Source organism: Pelobates fuscus, chromosome 9, assembly GCF_036172605.1.
Source record: "Pelobates fuscus isolate aPelFus1 chromosome 9, aPelFus1.pri, whole genome shotgun sequence".
Lineage (NCBI taxonomy): Eukaryota > Metazoa > Chordata > Amphibia > Anura > Pelobatidae > Pelobates > Pelobates fuscus.
In genome coordinates, this window is record NC_086325.1 from 12,946,129 (window position 1) to 12,963,399 (window position 17,271).

The following is a 17,271-nucleotide window of genomic DNA, read 5'->3' on the forward strand; positions in this document are numbered from 1 at the left end:
GCTGGATTGGTAAAGGGCAGAGAGCTCCAGTCCGACTCAGACGCCAGCAAGGTGGAGGTGGAGTACTGGTTTGGGCTGGTATCATCAAAGATGAGCTTGTGGGGCCTTTTCGGGTTGAGGATGGAGTCAAGCTCAACTCCCAGTCCTACTGCCAGTTTCTGGAAGACACCTTCTTCAAGCAGTGGTACAGGAAGAAGTCTGCATCCTTCAAGAAAAACATGATTTTCATGCAGGACAATGCTCCATCACACGCGTCCAAGTACTCCACAGCGTGGCTGGCAAGAAAGGGTATAAAAGAAGAAAATCTAATGACATGGCCTCCTTGTTCACCTGATCTGAACCCCATTGAGAACCTGTGGTCCATCATCAAATGTGAGATTTACAAGGAGGGAAAACAGTACACCTCTCTGAACAGTGTCTGGGAGGCTGTGGTTGCTGCTGCACGCAATGTTGATGGTGAACAGATCAAAACACTGACAGAATCCATGGATGGCAGGCTTTTGAGTGTCCTTGCAAAGAAAGATGGCTATATTGGTCACTGATTTGTTTTTGTTTTGTTTTTGAATGTCAGAAATGTATATTTGTGAATGTTGAGATGTTATATTGGTTTCACTGGTAAAAAATAAATAATTGAAATGGGTATATATTTGTTTTTTGTTAAGTTGCCTAATAATTATGCACAGTAATAGTCACCTGCACACACAGATATCCCCCTAAAATAGCTAAAACTAAAAACTACTTCCAAAAATATTCAGCTTTGATATTAATGAGTTTTTTGGGTTCATTGAGAACATGGTTGTTGTTCAATAATAAAATTAATCCTCAAAAATACAACTTGCCTAATAATTCTGCACTCCCTGTATTATACACAGAGCAAGGGCTGTCTCTGTATTACACACAGAGGAGGGAGTGTCTCTGTATTACACACATTACACACAGAGCAGGGGGTGTATCTGTATTACACACAGAGCAGGGGGTGTATCTGTATTACACACAGAGCAGGGGGTGTCTCTGTATTACACACCTAGCAGGGGGTGTCTCTGTATTACACACAGAGCAGGGGGTGTCTCTGTATTACACACAGAGCAGGGGGTGTCTCTGTATTACACACAGAGCAGTGAGTGTCTCTGTATTACACACAGAGCAGGGGGTGTCTCTGTATTACACACAGAGCAGTGAGTGTCTCTGTATTACACACAGAGCAGGGGGTGTATCTGTATTACACACAGAGCAGGGAGTGTCTCTGTATTACACACAGAGCAGGGGGTGTCTCTGTATTACACACAGAGCAGGGGTGTCTCTGTATTACACACAGAGCAGGGGTGTCTCTGTATTACACACAGAGCAGGGGTGTCTCTGTATTACACACAGAGCAGGGGGTGTCCCTGTATTACACACAGAGCAGGGGGTGTATCTGTTCTATACAGAGAGCAGGGGTGATCTTTTTGTACTATATAGAAATCAGAAGGGTCTATCCCTCTATTACACACGGAGCAGGAGTGTCTCTGAATTATTTCAATACTCAGTACTCTAATAGTCAGCAATATTATCGATAGAACTAAAAGCCAGCCGAGAGTATTATCGATACTCAGTACTAACAGCCGGCAGAGAGTATTATCGATACTCAGTACTAACAGCCGGCAGAGAGTATTATAGATACTCAGTACTAACAGCTAGCAGAGAGTATTATCGATACTCAGTACTAACAGCTAGCAGAGAGTATTATCGATACTCAGTACTAACAGCCGGCAGAGCGTATTATTGATACTCAGTACTAACAGCTAGCAGAGATTATTATAGATACTCAGTACTAACAGACGGCAGAGAGTGTTATCGATACTCAGTACTAACAGCCAGCAGAGAGTATTATCGATACTAAGTACTAACAGCCGGCAGAGAGTATTATAGATACTCAGTACTAACAGCCGGCAGAGAGTATTATAGATACTCAGTACTAACAGCCGGCAGAGAGTATTATAGATACTCAGTACTAACAGACGGCAGAGAGTGTTATCGATACTCAGTACTAACAGCCAGCAGAGAGTATTATCGATACTAAGTACTAACAGCCGGCAGAGAGTATTATAGATACTCAGTACTAACAGCCGGCAGAGAGTATTATAGATACTCAGTACTAACAGCCGGCAGAGAGTATTATAGATACTCAGTACTAACAGCCGGCAGAGAGTATTATTGATACTCAGTACTAACAGCCGGCAGAGATTATTATAGATACTCAGTACTAACAGCCGGCAGAGAGTGTTATCGATACTCAGTACTAACAGCCAGCAGAGAGTATTATCGATACTAAGTACTAACAGCCGGCAGAGAGTATTATAGATACTCAGTACTAACAGCCGGCAGAGAGTATTATCGATACTCAGTACTAACAGCCGGCAGAGAGTATTATAGATACTCAGTACTAACAGACGGCAGAGAGTGTTATCGATACTCAGTACTAACAGCCAGCAGAGAGTATTATCGATACTCAGTACTAACAGCCGGCAGAGAGTATTATAGATACTCAGTACTAACAGCCGGCAGAGAGTATTATAGATACTCAGTACTAACAGCCGGCAGAGAGTATTATCGATACTCAGTACTAACAGCCGGCAGAGAGTATTATAGATACTCAGTACTAACAGCCGGCAGAGAGTATTATAGATACTCAGTACTAACAGACGGCAGAGAGTGTTATCGATACTCAGTACTAACAGCCAGCAGAGAGTATTATCGATACTCAGTACTAACAGCCGGCAGAGAGTATTATAGATACTCAGTACTAACAGCCGGCAGAGAGTATTATAGATACTCAGTACTAACAGCCGGCAGAGAGTATTATCGATACTCAGTACTAACAGCCGGCAGAGAGTATTATCGATACTCAGTACTAACAGCCGGCAGAGAGTATTATAGATACTCAGTACTAACAGCCGGCAGAGAGTATTATAGATACTTAGTACTAATAGCCAGCAAAGAGTATTATCGATACTCAGTACTAACAGCCGGCAGAGAGTATTATAGATACTCAGTACTAACAGCTAGCAGAGAGTATTATCGATACTGAGTACTAACAGCCGGCAGAAAGTATTATTGATACTCAGTACTAACAGCCAGCAGAGAGTATTATAGATACTGAGTACTAACAGCCAGCAGAAAGTATTATTGATACTCAGTACTAACAGCCAGCAGAGAGTATTATCGATACTCATTACTAACAGCCAGCAGAGAGTATTATCCATACTTAGTACTAACAGCCGGCAGAGTATTATCGATACTCAGTACTAACAGCCAGCAGAGAGTATTATCGATACGCAGTACTAACAGCCAGCAGAGAGTATTATCGATATTTAGCACTAACAGCCGGCAGAGAGTATTATCGATACTCAGTACTAACAGCCAGCAGAGAGTATTATCGGTACTCAGTACTAACAGCCAGCAGAGAGTATTATAGATACTCAGTACTAACAGCCGGCAGAGAGTATTATTAATACTCAGTACTAACAGCCAGCAGAGAGTATTATCAATACTCAGTACTAACAGCCGGCAGAGAGTATTATCGGTACTCAGTACTAACAGCCAGCAGAGAGTATTATAGATACTCAGTACTAACAGCCGGCAGAGAGTATTATTGATACTCAGTACTAACAGCCAGCAGAGAGTATTATCGGTACTCAGTACTAACAGCCAGCAGAGAGTATTATAGATACTCAGTACTAACAGCCGGCAGAGAGTATTATTAATACACAGTACTAATAGCCAGCAAAGAGTATTATCGATACTGAGTACTAACAGCCAGCAGAGAGTATTATCGATACTCAGTACTAACAGCCGGCAGAGAGTATTATCGATACTCAGTACTAACAGCCGGAGGAGAGTATTATCGGTACTCAGTACTAACAGCCGGAGGAGAGTATTATCGGTACTCAGTACTAACAGCCAGCAGAGAGTATTATAGATACTCAGTACTAACAGCCAGCAGAGAGTATTATTAATACACAGTACTAATAGCCAGCAAAGAGTATTATCGATACTCAGTACTAACAGCCGGCAGAGAGTATTATCGATACTCAGTACTAACAGCCGGCAGAGAGTATTATCGATACTCAGTACTAACAGCCGGCAGAGAGTATTATCGGTACTCAGTACTAACAGCCAGCAGAGTGTATTATAGATACTTAGTACTAACAGCCGGCAGAGAGTATTATTAATAATCAGTACTAATAGCCAGCAAAGAGTATTATCGATACTAAGTACTAACAGCCGGCAGAGAGTATTATCGGTACTCAGTACTAACAGCCAGCAGAGTGTATTATAGATACTTAGTACTAACAGCCGGCAGAGAGTATTATTAATACTCAGTACTAATAGCCAGCAAAGAGTATTATCGATACTCAGTACTAACAGCCAGCAGAGAGTATTATAGATACTCAGTACTAACAGCCAGCAGAGAGTATTATCGATACTCAGTACTAACAGCCGGCAGAGAGTATTATCGATACTCAGTACTAACAGCCGGCAGAGAGTATTATCGGTACTCAGTACTAACAGCCTGCAGAGAGTATTATAGATACTCAGTACTAACAGCCGGCAGAGAGTATTATTAATACTCAGTACTAATAGCCAGCAAAGAGTATTATCGATACTCAGTACTAGCAGCCAGCAGAGAGTATTATTGATACTCAGTACTAATAGCCGTCAGAGAGTATTATAGATACTCAGTACTAACAGCCGGCAGAGAGTATTATCGATACTCAGTACTAACAGCCGGCAGAGAGTATTATCGGTACTCAGTACTAACAGCCAGCAGAGAGTATTATCGATACTCAGTACTAACAGCCAGCAGAGAGTATTATCGATACTCAGTACTAACAGCCGGCGAGAGTATTATCGATACTCAGTACTAACAGCCGGCAGAGAGTATTATAGATACTCAGTACTAACAGCCAGCAGAGAGTATTATCGATACTCAGTACTAACAGCCGGCAGAGAGTATTATTGATACTCAGTACTAACAGCCGGCAGAGAGTATTATCGATACTCAGTACTAACACCCAGCAGAGAGTATTATCGGTACTCAGTACTAACAGCCGGCAGAGAGTATTATCGATACTCAGTACTAACACCCAGCAGAGAGTATTATCGGTACTCAGTACTAACAGCCGGCAGAGAGTATTATCGATACTCAGTACAAACAGCCGGCAGAGAGTATTATAGATACTCAGTACTAACAGCCAGCAGAGAGTATTATCGATACTCGGTACTAACAGCCGGCAGAGAGTATTATTGATACTCAGTACTAACAGCCGGCAGAGAGTATTATCGATACTCAGTACTAACAGCCAGCAGAGAGTATTATAGATACTCAGTACTAACAGCCGGCAGAGAGTATTATTAATACTCAGTACTAATAGCCAGCAAAGAGTATTATCGATACTCAGTACTAACAGCCAGCAGAGAGTATTATTGATACTCAGTACTAACAGCCGGCAGAGCGTATTATCGATACTCAGTACTAACAGCCGGCAGAGAGTATTATCGATACTCAGTACTAACACCCAGCAGAGAGTATTATCGGTACTCAGTACTAACAGCCGGCAGAGAGTATTATCGATACTCAGTACTAACACCCAGCAGAGAGTATTATCGATACTTAGCACTAACAGCCGACAGAGAGTATTATCGATACTCAGTACTAACAGCCAGCAGAGAGTATTATAGATACTTAGTACTAACAGCCGGCAGAGAGTATTATCGATACTCAGTACTAACAGCCGGCAGAGAGTATTATCGATACTCAGTACTAACAGCCGGCAGAGAGTATTATCGATACTCAGTACTAACAGCCAGCAGAGAGTATTATCGGTACTCAGTACTAACAGCCGTCAGAGAGTATTATTAATACACAGTACTAATAGCCAGCAAAGAGTATTATCGATACTCAGTACTAACAGCCAGCAGAGAGTATTATCGATACTCAGTACTAACAGCCGGCAGAGAGTATTATCGATACTCAGTACTAACAGCCGGCAGAGAGTATTATCGGTACTCAGTACTAACAGCCAGCAGAGAGTATTATAGATACTTAGTACTAACAGCCGGCAGAGAGTATTATTAATACTCAGTACTAATAGCCAGCAGAGAGTATTATAGATACTCAGTACTAACAGCCGTCAGAGAGTATTATCGATACTCAGTACTAACAGCCGTCAGAGAGTATTATCGATACTCAGTACTAACAGCCGTCAGAGAGTATTATCGATACTCAGTACTAACAGCAAGCAGAGAGTATTATCGATACTTAGCACTAACAGCCGGCAGAGAGTATTATCGATACTCAGTACTAACAGCCAGCAGAGAGTATTATCGGTACTCAGTACTAACAGCCAGCAGAGAGTATTATAGATACTCAGTACTAACAGCCAGCAGAGAGTATTATCGATACTCAGTACTAACAGCCAGCAGAGAGTATTATAGATACTCAGTACTAACAGCCGGCAGAGAGTATTATTAATACTCAGTACTAACAGCCAGCAGAGAGTATTATCGATATTCAGTACTAACAGCCAGCAGAGAGTATTATTGATACTCAGTACTAATAGCCGTCAGAGAGTATTATAGATACTCAGTACTAACAGCCGTCAGAGAGTATTATCGACACTCAGTACTAACAGCCGGCAGAGAGTATTATCGGTACTCAGTACTAACAGCCAGCAGAGAGTATTATCGATACTCAGTACTAACAGCCGGCAGAGAGTATTATCGATACTCAGTACTAACAGCCAGCAGAGAGTATTATCGATACTCAGTACTAACAGCCAGCAGAGAGTATTATCGATACTCAGTACTAACAGCCGGCAGAGAGTATTATAGATGCTCAGTACTAACAGCCAGCAGAGAGTATTATCGATACTCAGTACTAACAGCCGGCAGAGAGTATTATCGATACTCAGTACTAACACCCAGCAGAGAGTATTATCGGTACTCAGTACTAACAGCCGGCAGAGAGTATTATCGATACTCAGTACTAACAGCCGGCAGAGAGTATTATAGATACTCAGTACTAACAGCCGGCAGAGAGTATTATAGATACTCAGTACTAACAGCCGGCAGAGAGTATTATAGATACTCAGTACTAACAGCCAGCAGAGAGTATTATTGATACTCAGTACTAACAGCCGGCAGAGAGTATTATCGGTACTCAGTACTAACAGCCAGCAGAGAGTATTATAGATACTCAGTACTAACAGCCGGCAGAGAGTATTATTGATACTCAGTACTAACAGCCAGCAGAGAGTATTATCGGTACTCAGTACTAACAGCCAGCAGAGAGTATTATAGATACTCAGTACTAACAGCCGGCAGAGAGTATTATTAATACTCAGTACTAATAGCCAGCAAAGAGTATTATCGATACTCAGTACTAACAGCCAGCAGAGAGTATTATAGATACTCAGTACTAACAGCCAGCAGAGAGTATTATCGATACTCAGTACTAACAGCCGGCAGAGAGTATTATCGATACTCAGTACTAACAGCCGGCAGAGAGTATTATCGATACTCAGTACTAACAGCCGGCAGAGAGTATTATCGATACTCAGTACTAACAGCCGGCAGAGAGTATTATAGATACTCAGTACTAACAGCCGGCAGAGAGTATTATCGATACTCAGTACTAACAGCCGGCAGAGAGTATTATCGATACTCAGTACTAACAGCCGGCAGAGAGTATTATTGATACTCAGTACTAACAGCCGGCAGAGAGTATTATCGATACTCAGTACTAACAGCCGGCAGAGAGTATTATCGATACTTAGCACTAACAGCCGGCAGAGAGTATTATCGATACTCAGTACTAACAGCCGGCAGAGAGTATTATCGATACTCAGTACTAACAGCCGGCAGAGAGTATTATCGATACTCAGTACTAACAGCCGGCAGAGAGTATTATTGATACTCAGTACTAACAGCCGGCAGAGAGTATTATTGATACTCAGTACTAACAGCCGGCAGAGAGTATTATTGATACTCAGTACTAACAGCCGGCAGAGAGTATTATCGATACTCAGTACTAACAGCCGGCAGAGAGTATTATCGATACTCAGTACTAACAGCCGGCAGAGAGTATTATTGATACTCAGTACTAACAGCCGGCAGAGAGTATTATCGATACTCAGTACTAACAGCCGGCAGAGAGTATTATCGATACTCAGTACTAACAGCCGGCAGAGAGTATTATCGATACTCAGTACTAACAGCCGGCAGAGAGTATTATCGATACTCAGTACTAACAGCCGGCAGAGAGTATTATCGATACTCAGTACTAACAGCCGGCAGAGAGTATTATCGATACTCAGTACTAACAGCCGGCAGAGAGTATTATCGATACTCAGTACTAACAGCCGGCAGAGAGTATTATCGATACTCAGTACTAACAGCCGGCAGAGAGTATTATCGATACTCAGTACTAACAGCCGGCAGAGAGTATTATCGATACTCAGTACTAACAGCCGGCAGAGAGTATTATCGATACTCAGTACTAACAGCCGGCAGAGAGTATTATCGATACTCAGTACTAACAGCCGGCAGAGAGTATTATTGATACTCAGTACTAACAGCCGGCAGAGAGTATTATCGATACTCAGTACTAACAGCCGGCAGAGAGTATTATTGATACTCAGTACTAACAGCCGGCAGAGAGTATTATTGATACTCAGTACTAACAGCCGGCAGAGAGTATTATTGATACTCAGTACTAACAGCCGGCAGAGAGTATTATCGATACTTAGCACTAACAGCCGGCAGAGAGTATTATCGATACTCAGTACTAACAGCCGGCAGAGAGTATTATCGATACTCAGTACTAACAGCCGGCAGAGAGTATTATTGATACTCAGTACTAACAGCCGGCAGAGAGTATTATCGATACTCAGTACTAACAGCCGGCAGAGAGTATTATCGTTACTTAGCACTAACAGCCGGCAGAGAGTATTATCGATACTCAGTACTAACAGCCGGCAGAGAGTATTATCGATACTCAGTACTAACAGCCGGCAGAGAGTATTATCGATACTCAGTACTAACAGCCGGCAGAGAGTATTATCGATACTCAGTACTAACAGCCGGCAGAGAGTATTATTGATACTCAGTACTAACAGCCAGCAGAGAGTATTATAGATACTCAGTACTAACAGCCGGCAGAGAGTATTATCGATACTCAGTACTAACAGCCGGCAGAGAGTATTATCGATACTCAGTACTAACAGCCGGCAGAGAGGGCCATGGCCAGGGCTGAGGCTAGTTCTGAGGGTATTTCTCGTAGTAATAGGGACATGTTTTGCCTTTAAGCTGTTTTTCGTTTTCTTGGTGACTTGTGTTCGTGGCACGTTAATCTGTCACGGTTAGTGTCCTCACTGAGAGGACTGGTGGAACAGGTCCAGCTGATGATGACAAAGCCGCATGTGATGTTTTTGTACCTTGTCACAGTGACTCACTAATGACATGTTCATAGAGGAAGCTCAGAGTGCACTCCCCAGGCCTGTGGGTATGGGGGAGGGGAGGACCGGTCTAGCAGTGACTCTACCCAGATAATCTGCTTATCATATCAGAAACTGAACATACACCCTTTGCTCACTAGATATCATATACCTCACCTCGTACAGGGTGAAACAGAGTGTGTGATTACATATACAACTTCAATACAAGTCCCTACATAATGCTGCTCCCCCTACCTATCCTCCCTAATACACAAGTATGTCCCGTCGAGGCCCCTGGCTGTGCCGAAGACCCACTTCTATCCTCTTTCCGTACTCCCACCTCTAACGCTCGCCTCCAAGACTTCTCCAGGGCTGCACCTCTTCTGTGGAACTCCCTTCACTTCTCCATTAGACTCTCACCCAGTCTCCAATCCTTCAAAAACGTCTTCTTCAGGAAGCATATAATTTAAACTGTTAGCGGGTTTTCAATTATCCCCCCACCCCCCATGACTCCTCTCCTGCAACTGTCAAAAATAACGGAATACTTTTCTAGCAAACTATTTCATTACCCCTACTTATACCTTTTCTGTCACTATGCCCCACTCCCTCTAACATGTAAGCTCACTGAGCAGGGCCTCAATCCCTCTGTTACTGTGTCACTATACCCCACTCCCTCTAACGTGTAAACTCACTGAGCAGGGCCTCAATCCCTCTGTTACTGTGTCACTATACCCCACTCCCTCTAACATGTAAGCTCACTGAGCAGGGCCCTCAATCCCTCTGTTACTGTGTCACTATACCCCACTCCCTCAAACATGTAAGCTCACTGAGCAGGGCCCTCAATCCCTCTGTTACTGTGTCACTATACCCCACTCCCTCTAACATGTAAACTCACTGAGCAGGGCCCTCAATCCCTCTGTTACTGTCACTATACCCCACTCCCTCTAACATGTAAACTCACTGAGCAGGGCCCTCAATCCCTCTGTTACTGTGTCACTATACCCCACTCCCTCTGACATGTAAACTCACTGAGCAGGGCACTCAATCCCTCTGTTACTGTGTCACTATACCCCACTCCCTCTAACATGTAAGCTCACTGAGCAGGGCCTCAATCCCTCTGTTACTGTCACTATACCCCACTCCCTCTAACATGTAAACTCACTGAGCAGGGCCTCAATCCCTCTGTTACTGTGTCACTATACCCCGCTCCCTCTAACATGTAAACTCACTGAGCAGGGCACTCAATCCCTCTGTTACTGTGTCACTATACCCCACTCCCTCTAACATGTAAACTCACTGAGCAGGGCCTCAATCCCTCTGTTACTGTGTCACTATACCCCGCTCCCTCTAACATGTAAACTCACTGAGCAGGGCACTCAATCCCTCTGTTACTGTGTCACTATACCCCACTCCCTCTAACATGTAAGCTCACTGAGCAGGGCCTCAATCCCTCTGTTACTGTCACTATACCCCACTCCCTCTAACATGTAAACTCACTGAGCAGGGCCTCAATCCCTCTGTTACTGTGTCACTATACCCCACTCCCTCTAACATGTAAGCTCACTGTGCAGGGCCTCAATCCCTCTGTTACTGTCACTATACCCCACTCCCTCTAACATGTAAACTCACTGAGCATGGCCCTCAATCCCTCTGTTACTGTGTCACTATACCCCACTCCCTCTGACATGTAATCTCACTGAGCAGGGCCTCAATCCCTCTGTTACTGTGTCACTATACCCCACTCCCTCTAACATGTAAACTCACTGAGCAGGGCCTCAATCCCTCTGTTACTGTGTCACTATACCCCACTCCCTCTAACATGTAAACTCACTGAGCAGGGCCCTCAATCCCTCTGTTACTGTGTCACTATACCCCACTCCCTCTAACATGTAAACTCACTGAGCATGGCCCTCAATCCCTCTGTTACTGTGTCACTATACCCCACTCCCTCTGACATGTAATCTCACTGAGCAGGGCCTCAATCCCTCTGTTACTGTGTCACTATACCCCACTCCCTCTAACATGTAAACTCACTGAGCAGGGCCTCAATCCCTCTGTTACTGTGTCACTATACCCCACTCCCTCTAACATGTAAACTCACTGAGCAGGGCCTCAATCCCTCTGTTACTGTCACTATACCCCACTCCCTCTAACATGTAAACTCACTGAGCAGGGCCTCAATCCCTCTGTTACTGTGTCACTATACCCCACTCCCTCTAACATGTAAGCTCACTGAGCAGGGCCTCAATCCCTCTGTTACTGTGTCACTATACCCCACTCCCTCTAACATGTAAACTCACTGAGCAGGGCCCTCAATCCCTCTGTTACTGTGTCACTATACCCCACTCCCTCTAACATGTAAACTCACTGAGCAGGCCCTCAATCCCTCTGTTACTGTGTCACTATACCCCACTCCCTCTAACATGTAAACTCACTGAGCAGGCCCTCAATCCCTCTGTTACTGTGTCACTATACCCCACTCCCTCTAATATGTAAGCTCACTGAGCAGGGCCTCAATCCCTCTGTTACTGTGTCACTATACCCCACTCCCTCTAACATGTAAGCTCACTGAGCAGGGCCTCAATCCCTCTGTTACTGTGTCACTATACCCCACTCCATCTAACATGTAATCTCACTGAGCAGGGCCCTCAATCCCTCTGTTACTGTGTCACTATACCCCACTCCCTCTAACATGTAAACTCACTGAGCAGGCCCTCAATCCCTCTGTTACTGTGTCACTATACCCCACTCCCTCTAATATGTAAGCTCACTGAGCAGGGCCTCAATCCCTCTGTTACTGTGTCACTATACCCCACTCCCTCTAACATGTAAACTCACTGAGCATGGCCCTCAATCCCTCTGTTACTGTGTCACTATACCCCACTCCCTCTGACATGTAATCTCACTGAGCAGGGCCTCAATCCCTCTGTTACTGTGTCACTATACCCCACTCCCTCTAACATGTAAACTCACTGAGCAGGGCCTCAATCCCCCTGTTACTGTGTCACTATACCCCACTCCCTCTAACATGTAAACTCACTGAGCAGGGCTCTCAATCCCTCTGTTACTGTGTCACTATACCCCACTCCCTCTAACATGTAAACTCACTGAGCAGGGCCTCAATCCCTCTGTTACTGTGTCACTATACCCCACTCCCTCTAACATGTAAACTCACTGAGCAGGGCCTCAATCCCTCTGTTACTGTGTCACTATACCCCACTCCCTCTAACATGTAAACTCACTGAGCAGGCCCTCAATCCCTCTGTTACTGTGTCACTATACCCCACTCCCTCTAACATGTAAACTCACTGAGCGGGGCCCTCAATCCCTCTGTTACTGTGTCACTATACCCCACTCCCTATAACATGTAAACTCACTGAGCAGGGCCCTCAATCCCTCTGTTACTGTGTCACTATACCCCACTCCCTCTAACATGTAAACTCACTGAGCAGGGCCCTCAATCCCTCTGTTACTGTGTCACTATAACCCACTCCCTCTAACATGTAAACTCACTGAGCAGGGCCCCCAATCCCTCTGTTACTGTGTCACTATACCCGACTCTCTCTAACATGTAACCTCACTGAGCAGGGCCCTCAACCCCTCTGTTCCTGTGTGTCTGGTTACAATTACGTGTCTGTTAGTCCACCCATTGCACAGCACTACGGAATTTGCTGGCGCTATATAAATAATAAAATAATAATAATACACACTATATTACCTGTACCACTACAATACACACATTATATTACCTGAACCACTACAATAAACATACTATATTACCTGAACCACTACAGTACACACACTATATTACCTGAACCACTACAATAAACACAATATATTACCTGAGCAACTACAATAAACACACTATCTTACCTGAACCACTACAATACACACACTATGTTACCTGTACCACTACAATAAACACACTATATTACCTGAACCACTACAATACACACACTATATTACCTGAACCACTACAATAAACACAATATATTACCTGAGCCACTACAATAAACACAATATATTACCTGAGCCACTACAATAAACACACTATATTACCTGAACCACTACAATACAATACACACACTATATTACCTGAACCACTACAATAAACACACTATATTACCTGAACCACTACAATACACACACTATATTACCTGAGCCACTACAATAAACACAATATATTACCTGTACCACTACAATAAACACAAAAATTACCTGAACCACTACAATACACACACTATATTACCTGAACCACTACAATACACACACTATATTACCTGTACCACTACAATAAACACAATATGTTACCTAAACCACTACAATACACACACTATATTACCTGAACCACTACAATACACACACTATATTACCTGTGCCACTACAATAAACACACTATATTACATGTACCACTACAATAAACACAACAATTACCTGAACCACTACAATACACACACTATATTACCTGAACCAGTACAATACACACACTATATTACCTGAACCACTACAATACACACACTATATTACCTGTACCACTACAATAAACACAATATGTTACCTAAACCACTACAATACACACACTATATTAACTATCACTACAATACACACCCTATATTAACTATCACTACAATACACACACTATGTTACCTGTACCACTACAATAAACACACTATATTACCTGAGCCACTACAATAAACACACTATATTAACTATCACTACAATACACACACTGTTACCTGTACCACTACAATAAACACACTATATTACCTGAACCACTACAATACACACACTATATTAACTATCACTACAATAAACACACTATATTACCTGAACCACTACAATACACACACTATATTACATGTACCACTACAATAAACACAAAAATTACCTAAACCATTACAATAAACACAATATATTACCTGAGCCACTACAATAAACACACTATATTACCTGTACCACTACAATACACACACTATATTACCTGTACCACTACAATAAACACACTATATTACCTGTACCACTACAATACACACACTATATTACCTGTACCACTACAATAAACACACTATATTACCTGTACCACTACAATACACACACTATATTACCTGTACCACTACAATAAACACAATATATTACCTGTACCACTACAATAAACACAATATGTTACCTAAACCACTACAATACACACACTATATTAACTATCACTACAATAAACACACTATATTACCTGTACCACTACAATAAACACACTAATATTACCCGTACCACTACTACCATTTTACATTTTAGACCAAAGTAGCCCAACTAATAACAGAGCTATTAGGAGTTGAAGTTTTGGAATTTGGCTCTGCTGCCCAAACTTTTGAAAATTCCTTGAATCCTTCAAATGTGATTCCGCATGGTTAAAAATGATTAATACCAGTAACTTTAAGTTTTTAATAGTGAAGCTGGGTCTCTCAATGTTACTTGCCCTCCCCCCTCCCACCGCACCGCCTGCGACTTCTGAACAGTATTTACAATGTGACCCTAAACCTTGTCTCATACAATCTGAACAATATGTGTATTTAGAAAAGATAGCGAGAGAATGGGGGAGGGGAAGGAAACTAGCTAGGGCAGCATACTCTGGAGAAAAGTGAAGAAATGTCAGCAAATGAAAGATTAGATAAGGCAGGGTGTGCGCCGTCATGTGATCTCTGTGGTTTGGTTCTGTGGGTTTAACCCCAGCTCGTCCTCAGTGACGCATGAAACGCACAGAACAATAACAGCCTAAATAGAAACTTCACATTACTTGATAAAGACGCACACGGGATATTTACTAAACTGACAATTGGCTGAAATTCAAAGAGGATTTCACATTAATGCCCTAAATAGATGAATTGGAAATAAATAAAGAAATAATTGGACTTTGAATTCCAGACAATTATCACTTCAGTGAATAAGTCCGTGTGCGTCTTTATCAAGTAATGTGAAATTCTAATTACACAAACAACGCGCAAAGAAAGTGCACATTTTATACCAAATTAGCTCAAGTTGAGGTTTTCCAACTCGATTACTCTTCCAGCTATGCCGTTTTTCGTATTTGGGTATTTAGCGGTTATATCCCTCTCAATTCTTCACAAGATAAGGAGTTAAAATACAGAGACACAAGAAACTTGTTTTCGGCTCAGTCTCAGTAAATACTGATAATTAAAACGACAGCGACTAAACTGGATTAGAGGCTATGATTTGGGCCCAGGGTACGTGGCCATCCACAGAGCTTGCTGTTGTAAAACTGGTTTGTTTTTGGCCACAGGACAATAAATAGGGAAATAATTATTTATAGGGCGGTCTATAAAAAGCAAAGACTTCAATTAATTTGTGATTCTCTTACCCGTGCACACCCAGAGGCGTCTTCCTGGAGTTTTAGGTTCCAATATTGTTTTGTATTAGGGATAAATACAGGTTTACTGCGCATGACCCAAGAACAAACATTTTTAATAAAACCATGGTTGCATCACAGACAAAGTACCTTACAAACAACGTAGAGGGAGTGCCACGATTAGTGGCCAACTTTCTGGAAGACAGAGGCTTGCGGGGGGAATGACAGTTTATACAGGATTACAGAATACGCTCATTTTGCTGATAGGCAGCTGCCTAGGAGAAAATCAGATGTATTAGTTCAGTGAGCAGAGTTTCAGATCTCCAGACCCTGTGTTTGTCAGTGTGCATAGGCGTACTCGATGTGTGTGTCTGTCTCGGCTTCTTGTGTATGGAGATGCAAAAGAGTGGACCATAAGACAACAAATGGGGGGCAATTGGAGGATGGGGGTGATTAGATATGGAGTAATGTAACAACGTGGTAACGATGCGACAATATAAGAAATGTTGCAATATGGTTCTGGATAATTGTTTTGGGAGAAATACAGCAAATATTACACATATATAGGGGGAAAGTGTTAAACAGATATATTCTTTATTTAAATGGTTACTACAACCAAAAAACAGTGCTCCAAGGCCAAAATCACCCTGACACCCGACCCTCCCCAAATAAAAATTGACACTTTCATAAATTAACCTGGTCACACCCCCTGGCAGTCAATCAGACAACCAGTCCTGTAACTTCCTGGTTGTTTCGCTCAGTTGAGATAAACCCAAGAGGCAGCAATTGCCCAGAGCACCTGCCTTGCAAAGACTTCTCATTGAGCTGCATTGGGAAGTCTGTGATTGGACAGCCACAGAAAGTCTGGGCGGGGTTAGAAGGGGAGGGCTTACAAAGGCTGCAGACAAGAGATCTGCAACTTTTGCATACTATTGATAGACAAACCCACAATAAAAATATGCATTATTAAATGTATGGATGTTTTCACTGGGGTATATCTACAAAACTGATATTTTTTTGTTTGGGTACTGGAGTGTCCCTTTAGTCAACATTTTGTGATATCCCTGCTTTAGCACAGTTGAGTCAATCTGTGACTCCATTATATTGATTCAAGAACCTGTGCATAAATCAGGATAATTTGAAATCCAAGCCTGTTGGTGATGTGAGGACAGATTTAAAGAGCACCCGTCTTATTAGAAGTGCTCTCTCCCGTCCTGTGCTAGTAGATTATATAAAGCTTGTGAACAGGTGAAGTCTGGGAGGTGTCATTCGAGATGGGAGCTTTAAAAGGTGATTTTAGTGTATTACCAGAGGGAGTTTACAGCAGTGTTGTAGGGGAGCAGGGGTGGAACATGCAGTGATTATGGTAGAGAGGTGGAATGGCTATAGGTTCACTGGTGACAGTATAAGCTCATCAGGTGAGGGGTAGATGCCTAT